At 37.8% G+C, this 10,687-nt stretch overlaps 1 long non-coding RNA gene across 1 annotated transcript; it reads left to right on the top strand.

The window, feature by feature from the left end:
* Nucleotides 1-6,026: 6,026 nt before the first annotated feature.
* On the top strand, nucleotides 6,027-6,512 carry LOC139190674 (uncharacterized). Its single transcript, XR_011575019.1, has 3 exons — nucleotides 6,027-6,181; nucleotides 6,265-6,386; nucleotides 6,472-6,512. It is a non-coding gene; the product is annotated as an uncharacterized lncRNA (long non-coding RNA).
* The last annotated feature ends 4,175 nt before the right edge of the window (nucleotides 6,513-10,687 follow it).

Below are 10,687 nucleotides of genomic sequence, written 5' to 3'. Positions count from 1 at the left end.
CTTGTTGTTCTGAGCTTCTAGCTCATCGACTTTAGCTTGAAGAACAACCATATTTCCTTCCTTCTTTCGTTGCTGCGCACTACGTGCAAGAGGGGTGTCATTTTGTGTGTTGTGGCTTCCTTCGTTCCCCTTGTTGGAGAGGGATGCCTGGTCAAAAGAGAGTGTACAAATGGTGGAAACCAGCTTAACAAAGCTGAAGAGAGTGGGAATAAGTATCGTTCCCACAGACGGCGCCAAATGTTGATGCACAAAATCAGTGAAGACTTTGGGACAACAGAAAATGTTAAGTTTGTGACCTTCGCTAGATTGCTCCGGTTACTAGTGTGGATAAGTATGTAAATGGATAGAGACAAGGAAGCAAACACAAGATGTATGTGGTTCACCCAGATTGGCTACGTCCACGGAGTAGAGGAGTTCTCATTAATTATAAAGGGTTTACACAAGTATATAGGTTCAAGTTCTCCTTTAATGAGTACAAGTGAATGATTTAGTACAAATGACATTAGGAAATATTGTGAGAGAATGATCTCTATTTATAGAAGAGAGTTTCTAGTTTCATTCTGACATTGACACGTGTCGTTTTGTGATTGGCTTCTGATGTTGACACGTGTCGTGCTATGATTAGCTTCTGATGTCGACATGTGTCGCGCTGTGATTGGCCTCCTGGTTGGAGGGAAACTCTTCTGGGTCCTTGACGGTATAACGTTAACCGGTGCTTAGTAGTTTCGGGATTGGTCAAGTATGGTACAAACATATTTAACTATTAATATTTCAATGGCCTAATCGAGATAAATAGTCTCTATGGACTGTGGTCATAAGATATTCAGAAGATAGCCTATATGGAAAAAAATTTAGATTTATACCCAGTGGTCTAAATCTATTAGGATTTACGTCCAAAATTAAAACTTTTGGCATTTCTCCGTCAGTAGCTTGGACGTGAGCCTCATGTGTAAGGTTAAGATGGTTATTTCATCACTTCTATTGATCTCCTTTCAAAACGATGAAACGGTCATTCCATTTCATCCCCTTCAAACTTGTTAGATCCCACATCATCCAAGGGAGAGGATCCTCTATACTTTATATGTACATGCCCACCTCCTTTAGCACGAGGCATTTTTGGAGCTCACTGGCTTCGGATTCTATCGAAACTCCGAAGTTAAGCGAGTTCGCGCGAGAGCGATCCTAGGATAGGTGACCCACTAGGAAGTTCTCGTGTGAATTCCCAGAACAAAACTGTGAGGGCATGGTCGAGGCCCAAAGCGAACAAAATCATGCTACGGTAGAGTCGAGCCCAGGATGTGGTGGCGCCCAGGTCGAGATGTGACAATTTGGTATCAGAGTCAATCCTTGGCTGGAAGTATGTCGACGAGGACGTCGGGCCCCTAAGGGGGGTAGATTGCCAGATCCCATATCGCCCACCTGCCTTTTGGGAGCTCACTGGCTTCGGGTTCCATCAGAACTCCGAAGTTAAGCGAATTCGCGCAAGAGCAATCCTAGGATGGGTGACCCACTAAGAAGTTCTAGTGTGAGTTCCCAGAAACAAAACCGTAAGGGCATGGTCGGGGCCCAAAGTGAACAATATCGTGCTACGGCGGAGTCAAACTCGGGATGTGGTGGAGCCCAGGTCAAGATGTGACAATTTGGTATCAGAGCCAATCCCTAGCTGGAAGTGTGCCGACGAAGACGTCGAGCCCCTAAGGGGGTGGATTGTTAGATCCCACATCGCCCAGGGGAGTGGATCCTTTATGCCTTATATGTACATGTTCACCGCCTTTAGCACGAGACATTTTGCAAGCTCACTGGCTTCGGGTTCCATCAGAACTTCGAAGTTCAGAGCCAATACCTGGCCGGAAGTGTGTCGACGAGGACGTCAGGCCCCTAAGGAAGGTGGATTGTTAGATCCCACATCACCCAGGGGAGAGGATCCTCTAAGCCTTATATGTATATTCCCATCTCTACTTGGTACGAGACCTTTTGGGAGTTCACTAGCTTCAGGTTCCATCGGAACTCCGAAGTTAAGCGAGTTCTGGGAACTCACACGAGAACTTCCCAGTGGGTCACCCATGCTGTGATTGCTTTCGCGCGAACTCACTTAACTTCGGAGTTCCGATGAAATCTAAAGCCAGTGAGCTCCCAAAAGACCTCGTGCTAAATGAAGTGGGCATGTACATATAAGGCATAGAAGATCTTCTTCCCTTGGCGATGTGGGATTTAACAATCCACCCCCCTTAGGGGCCCGACGTCCTCGTCGACACACTTCCGGCCAATGATTGGCTCTAATACCAAATTGTCACATTCTAGCCTGGGCCCCCACCATATCCCGAGCTCGACTCCGTTGTAGCACGATATTGTCTGCTTTTGGCCCTGACCACACCCTCACGATTTTGTTTCTGGGAACTCATCATGGAAACAACTCCATAGACGATGACAACGAATCGTTGTTACCAGAGGAAATGAGGGGAGATATAATCGATGTGTTATTCAAATATCTGAGTGAGCACGGCCCTCGCCTTGTTCGCAAAGGAAGAAGGCTCGGTCGAATCGCCAAGAACAAATTCTGGTTCTGGGCTTTTCTCTTTGCAGCCTTTTTTTTTTTAATTTGTTTTTATTTTGGTAAAAGCCTTTTTTTTTTTAAGAAAAACTAATAAAAAAAGTTTGAAAATTTTGAGTTTTAACGATAAGGACAAAATAAAAGATAAAGTTAATAGTATCATAATTAACTTTTTAGTGTAAAAATATGGTTTTTCGTTAAAATCAACAGTACCATAAACTTTTAGTTGAAGTTCCATTTTTTTTATTTGCTTGCTGCTCGTCGGCTTCAAAATGCATCCTCCTGGTATGTGAAAATTTACTGCAAAAACTTAAACTTTTGTAATTTGATTATTTAAATTTTAAATTTAATCATCTTGGTATTAATACTATGTTAATTACGAATGTGGATTAAACTAGAAGGTAGTGGTAGTTGTATGAGTATTTCGGTTCACCTAGAAATTTTGCCGTCTGGTGTTGGAAAACCACCTAGAAGCAAGCATCATGCCAAATGTAAGTGTTGATATATATTGATCCCTTGAATTTTAGTTGTACTTTTTTTTTAAAATCGTTTCATTATTCTAAAATGCGATCAACAACGAAAGGGATGAAATGGAAAGGATGAAATGACCATCTTAGCCTTACCCATGAGACCCACGTGCAAGTTACTAACAGATGAATGACAAAAGTTTTAATTTTGGGCATAAATCTTAACAAACTTAGACCACAAGAGTTTAAATCCGAATTTTGTACCACAAGGTTATTTTTCGAGTAGCTTATGATCATATGAACCATTTATCCAATTAGGCATATTTCAATAAATACACTTATGGATGGAACCACAAAATTGGGATACTGAAAGGAAGGTGGCGGCAAAGAAAGAAAATGGAAAGCTGCCGTTTTAAGTACCAGGCTTTACAAAATTTACAAAATAAGCTAACTCTCAACCCATGCCAAAATCTTCCCAATCACAATTGACACAAAGGCATGCTCTGATCAAAGCTTCTAAGAAGGAACATATCAAACCAGATGAAAATCCCCAAAATCCTAAAAAGACCTAAAAATATACAATGCAGTCCTAAATTTCTTCTTGGGGTTTTATCAGAAATTTGTGAATCAACAGTAAATTTCAATCCAAACTCAAATGCACCGGAAGCTCGGGTGCGTGCATCATTAGTATTTATCACGATTCTAGTCATGCACCGGAACGATCAGTCGTTCAAAAATAACTAAACTTCTATTCAGCCAACACATATTACATAGGAAAAAGCATAGGGAACTTTAACGAAAAACACCTAATATTGTTCACTTTAACGAAAAATTACATTTTTACACTAAAAAGTCAATTATGATACTATTCACTTTACCTTTTATTTTGTCCTTATTGTTAAAACTCAAAGTTTTGAAACCCTTTTGATTAATTTTTCTAAAGGCATATACAGTAGACACATATCTGTGTCACCCTTTATTGTGTATTAAGAGGCCAAACAAAACTGATTAAGTGATAATGAACACAAAAAATACAGTTGAAGATTTGATTACTGAAAGTTTGAAAAAACCACGGAACTACTACCAAACAAAAGGAACAGTCATTTAGGTTCTCAATGTTAGATAAAAGATACATAATCATAGACTATATCACAATGCAGTAGCGAAAAATGTTCTAATTAATAATAAAATTATCAATTACTACATTCGGCAAAATGTATAAATCGTTTAGCTTAATTGGCTATGAACATAGATTTTCCAACAATGGGGAACAAAATTGAGCCAAATATTCAAACATTAGTCCATTTTCTCATAAGCCAAACAAATCTGAACACAACCCATTTTGTCATCAAACAAACAAAATTTAAAACAACCCAAATTCATTCAAGAGTAAAAGAGTTGGGGTTTTCTCACATCCTAGGTAGAGATCTTCAACCAGCTAGCTGGGGTCCTCTTGTACGGAAAAGCAGAAGCTAAAATACCCTTTATGCAAAATACCACAAAACACCCAACGTTCAAACTTCAGAACCAGTCTCAGTTCGCCAGGTTGCATGTATATCCCAAATTAAGTTTCAAATTAAGCAACTGAGTTGCCCCCACACTAACCATAGCAAATTAGAGCTAACTAATCAAAAACTCGAAATAGCGGAATCAAGCTCAATTGGGATATAAAAATGCATCAATTTATGTTCTTTCTTTTTCCTACATTTCTCAGCAACCAAATGCCCAATGGATTCAATAAAATAAAAAAAAATTAAAAAAAAATTAAATTAAAATGAAGATGAAATTGAAAGAGAAAGGAGATCCAGAAATACCTGTGAAGATTTGAGTGTAGATTTCCAAAATAGTCATTTCCCCTACCCAATGGACTAGACTTGGCATTCGTGTCGTGTTTTTCATGTTCGTGTCGTTTTCGTGTCATACCTGATATCTTAACAGGTCGTGTCGTGTAACACCCATTAAAATAAACAGGTAAAATGACCCGACCCGAAATCGACCCGATAATATTAACAGGTAATATGACTCGATCCGTTACCCGTTAAGGAAAATATATTTTAAACCAATAAATAATCAAATGAAAAACATAATACTAAATAAGTATATACATTCCATATTATCACATCCAAAACATAAAAACACAATTTTGTTTTAAGTATATTTTCGCTTACCTAAAGTCTTTAATAGTTTTTTAATTAATGTAGAAGTGTAAAAAAATATAGAAAAAAATATATAAACACTCGTAATGACAAGCTTTATAACTTTCATGAAGAGCTTAACTTCGAAATTCGCCACTATAATCATATAATTCATAGATCAAAATTTAACCGTTGATTGTTGTTTACATTTATGCTTCATTGTTCTCATCAAATTTCGTTTTTTTAGATTTTCTTTTTTGAAAACATGATCTATTAGAGGGTGCAGGTAGATGAACGGTTTGGATCGTTGATATTATATTTAGAGTTTTACGGTTAGTGAAAATATTGCTTGATGTTTATAAAGTTTCTACAAATTATATAACATTGACTCATATTTCAGTTAACCGTAAATATCGAAACGTGATATCATCTTCTTACATCTGCCAGATGATCATGTTTTCAAAAAATAAAATTTTAAAAATGAAATTCAGTAATAAGAATAAAGCGTAAATGACAATCGACGGTTAAATAAATTTAAGATTTCACTACTACAAAATTATCTATTGCTGGCGGTCCAAAAACTTTTTTCAACGATCCAACCGTCAAACTTATTTGTACATGTCACAGCCCGTTCCAAAATATTACATTCGTGGCTGTGAATGGACGAAATTGCCCTTAAGAAATACTAAGTATGTGAAGCTCAAGTTGATAATTATCTAGGTTCCTAAGTTTTGAAAATAAAATGGAATTTAATAAGGATGGAACTTAGATTTTTAGGTTAAAATTTTGTGGTTTAGAGTTGGAGATTGGAAAAGGACCACGTGGGATCCCCATTCCTTATTTCCCTCCCCATTTCCCGTATATTGTCCTTCATACTCTCTCTCTCTTCCTCAGACCTCACTCTCTCTCTCTCACCCTCTCGAACACACGGGCAACCATCAAAACCACCTAAAACTATTACCAACGCCGGATTTAAAACCACCATTGCACTCCTGAGGACTCCACGATCACGTAGGTACCAGTTTAAGGTAAGTTTCACTTCGAAAACCCTAGTTTCTAAAGTTGCCGTGAATGTGTACTGTTCATGAGCTTTGAATTGGTTGATTTTTAGGACAATCCAAGCTCATAGTGAGCTTAGTGAGGTCCCAAGGAAGCTCGGAGTGCTTCGTTGGAAGGATTTGGACGTCGGGATCACGAGGGTTAAGTTTGGCCGGTTTTGCTTGGATTTTTCCGGTGAGATTTAGTTGTTTTTGAAGCTTAAAAGTACTATATTGTGATTCTACATGTTGAGGGCTTTAAATTGATATATTATACGAAGAAAATGGTTGAGAAACGAAGGAGAACGAAGCATTTGAAAATTCCCCAGTTTTCCGGCCACCGGAAAAACCAGTCCGGCGAACCCGCGAGGAAGAAGGTGCGCGTGGGCGCGCGTGGACCCGTGCCTTCCTTGGCGCGTGGGGGCGCGTGCTACAGTAAAGAATTATTTTAAAAATATGTCGACGTCCGTGACGTCGAGTAGATCACTGTGGTATATTCATATACCCAAGTTGAGCACCGTATGAGAAAGTTATTAAGGATTGTTGGTTAGGTGTTCGAATAACGTTTTATAGTTTTCGCATTAGGTGAAAATGTGAATTGATGATCCGACCGTTGGATCGTTACCAAACTTTAATACGTTGCAATACGTAATGTTTGAGGATTATTGGAACTTACGGATTGGGAATCCGAGTTACGGATCTTCCGGAATTGGAGTTGTAAGTTCATAAAATAAAATGTTAACCGTCACTTAGTTTTGGAAATTGACGGAGATCCGACCGTTGGATGGTAATGAAATTTTAGGATGTTATCCTAGAGTTATATTGTGGACCTCTGGAAGTTATGGATTTAAAATCTGAGTGGTGGATCTTCCGGATTGAACTACGTAGTGACGTATTTTATATAAGTTATATATTCTATCGATATGAATTCTGAGGTTGGAATTGATTATTGTTTTAGGCGCCGATCGTCGTGATGCCTTGATGTGTGGTGCTAGGGAGTTGTTGGACGAACTCCAGGTGAGTGGGCAGTTTTGTTTTCCGTATATATATATACTTGACGTTTCCCAGAAATAGAATTGATATGAAAAGTATATAGAAATGTGAGTTGAACTGCCATGCATGAATTAATATATGATGCATATGTATGAATTGGTGCGGTGGACGCACAGGTAAGAATTGATTTATGATGCATATATATGAATTGGTGCGGTGGACGCACAGGTAAGAATTGATTTATGATGCATATGTATGAAATGGTGCGGTGGACGCACAGGTGAGTATTTATTTCTGTTATGATGATGTTGATGTATATTGAGCTCAAATCCTGCACCATAGTTTAGTGCTTATAGTATTCACCGCATCGCACGCTCGTCTTGGATCCAAGTAGATGCTAGTCGTACAGTCCACGCGGAGTGGGTACGACAGGCCAGTCGCGAGAGTGTTAGTGAGATTCCGACTGGTGGGTGACCTTAGATTATGTGCACAGATGATTGATGAGAAAGCACTAGAGCGTAACTTGTGTGCAGAAGGCCGTACAGGTCACGCGGAGTGACTCCGGCAGAGTGTGAGAGTGATAGATTTTGAGCTCTAGGTTCAACCGGGCTAATAGAGGGCCTCCGGTTGATTACTTTATTGCACCTGATATGATTTATGTTGATGCATTCATACCTTATTACTGTTGAGATGATGTGGCATGGCATAATTAATATGAGAAATGTTGAGATGATTTGGCATGGCATAATTATGATGAAAATGTTGAGTTAATGACTTGAAGTCTTGAGAATATATATGTATATTTATATTTTATATTTCTGGGAAAGTATACAGGTTTTACGGAGAGGGGTTACAACGTTTTGAGAAATGTTTGGATTTGGAAAAGAATTGTTTTACTGACCCACTCAATTTTGGTTTTGCGCCCCTCCAGGTTCAGGAATCACAAAGGTGTGGTGACTACGAGGAATTTGACGGTGTTTTGACAGATTGGACAAAATTAGGACTCACCTTCGGGTGTATCAACTTATAAATTGTATCTTAAAGCTTCCGTACTGTGCAAATGGTTACGTCACTCTCACGTGACGGCCAGCATGCCCTCCTTCGGGACGGGGTGTGTCAGTACACATTCCAAGACTGCATACGTAAAAAATCGTAAAAAACAAACATTCAGAGATTACGTAACGGAACAAAAGTTTTCGACGGTTATAAACGAAAAATCACAATTTAACGGTTATTTTAGCTCCGATTTTGATAAATTTTTACAAATACACTCCTCGACCCTATAAGAATGTAATGAATAAATTTGATCTTTAATTTAAAGTATTTAAAATAGTGGATACCACAAAAACTTATTTTATACTTAATAGAAGTATAATATTAATTCTAAGTGTTTGTTTAATCTACCGTTTTGACACAATATGCATTCTACGAATTTTTTTTCAACGATCCAACCGTCAAACTTATTTGTACATATTCCGAGATCGCATACGTAAAAAATCATAAAAAACAAACATTCAGAGATTACGTAATGGAACAAAAGTTTTCGACGGTTATAAACGAAAAATCACAATTTAACGGTTATTTTATCTCCGATTTTGATACTTTTTTACAGATAGACTCCTCGACCTATAAGAATGTAATGAATAAATTTGATCTTTAATTTAAAGTATTTACACTAGTGGATACCACAAAAACTTATTTTATACTTAATAGAAGTATAATATTAACTCTAAGTGTTTGTTTAATTTACTGTTTTGACGCAATATGCATTCTACAAAAAAAATTTCAACGATCCAACCGTCAAACTTTTTTGTACATATTCCGAGATCGCATACGTAAAAAATCATAAAAAACAAACATTCAGAGATTACGTAACAGAACAAAAGTTTTCGATGATTATAAATGAAAAATCACAATTTAACGGTTATTTTAGCTCCGATTTTGATGATTTTTTACAAATACACTCCTCGACCCTATAAGAATGTAATGAATAAATTTGATCTTTAATTTAAAGTATTTACACTAGTGGATACCACAAAAACTTATTTTATACTTAATAGAAGTATAATATTAACTCTAAGTGTTTGTTTAATCTACCGTTTTGACACAATATGCATTCTACGAAACTTTTTTCAACGATCCAACCGTCAAACTTATTTGTACACATTCCGAGATCGCATACGTAAAAAATCGTAAAAAAACAAACATTCAGAGATTACGTAATGGAACAAAAGTTTTCGACGGTTATAAACGAAAAATCACAATTTAACGGTTATTTTATCTCCGATTGTGATGATTATTTACAGATACACTCCTCGACCCTATAAGAATGTAATGAATAAATTTGATCTTTAATTTAAAGTATTTACACTAGTGGATACCACAAAAACTTATTTTATACTTAATAGAAGTATAATATTAACTCTAAGTGTTTGTTTAATCTACTGTTTTGACGCAATATGCATTCTACAAAACTTTTTTCAACGATCCAACCATCAAACTTATTTGTACACATTCTGAGATCGCATGCGTAAAAAATCATAAAAAACAAACATTCAGAGATTACGTAATGGAACAAAAGTTTTCAACGGTTATAAACGAAAAATCATAATTTAACGGTTATTTTATCTCCGATTTTGATGATTTTTTAGAGATACACTCCTCGACCCTATAAGAATGTAATGAATAAATTTGATCTTTAATTTAAAGTATTTACATTAGTGGATACTAGGGGTGGGTTCAAAAAACCGAAAACCGAAAAAAACCGAAAACCAAACCGAACCGAGGCCGAAAAAAACCGAACCGAAAAAACACCGAACCGAAACTGTCAAACCGAACCGAACCGAATCTGACCGGTTCGATTTCGATTTTTGAGGTTCAGAAACCGAACCGAACCGAACCGATATATATATATATTTAATTATTTTTTTAAATATTATAAATAGTTTAGTCATACAATCATAACAAAACATACCTTGTTGCTAAGTTGGTTTCGGTGAACCTTTTCAACCCCCAACGCACGGGTTCGAACCTCCAGGATGTCTGAGATGTTTTTTAATTTTTTTGGAGAACTTAACAAAACCCTTTAACCCTAGCCACTAGCAGCCATACCTTTTATTTTTTTTCATTCCCTTCCTCTCTCTCTCGTTCCCTGCCTCCTCTCCTCCAGTGTAACCCTAACCCAGCGCAGCCAAGCCTCCTCTCTCTCTCGTTGGGTCTTCAACTTCAATTGCTCTGTCTCTCTCAATCTCTCAGGCGACCCACGACAGCGCGACCCTTTTCCCTTATCCCTCTCCTCTGTACTCTGGACCCTCTCTCCTTCCTTCCCAACTCCGCCGCTCTTCCGCTTCGTCTTCTTCCTTCACAGCGACCTGCAAGTGTCGCCGTCTCACTCGTCGTCACTGATTTGCTCTCAGTTTCTCACCGCCATGACCTGTGACCCACGACCTCTTGCTGTTTCGAGTCTCGACCCACTACTTCGTTCCTTTGCAAGGTTAGTCTTAT

This window comes from Malus domestica, chromosome 02 (genome assembly GCF_042453785.1).
Source record: "Malus domestica chromosome 02, GDT2T_hap1".
Taxonomy (NCBI): Eukaryota; Viridiplantae; Streptophyta; class Magnoliopsida; order Rosales; family Rosaceae; genus Malus; species Malus domestica.
This window is presented reverse-complemented; position numbering and strand designations above follow the sequence as displayed.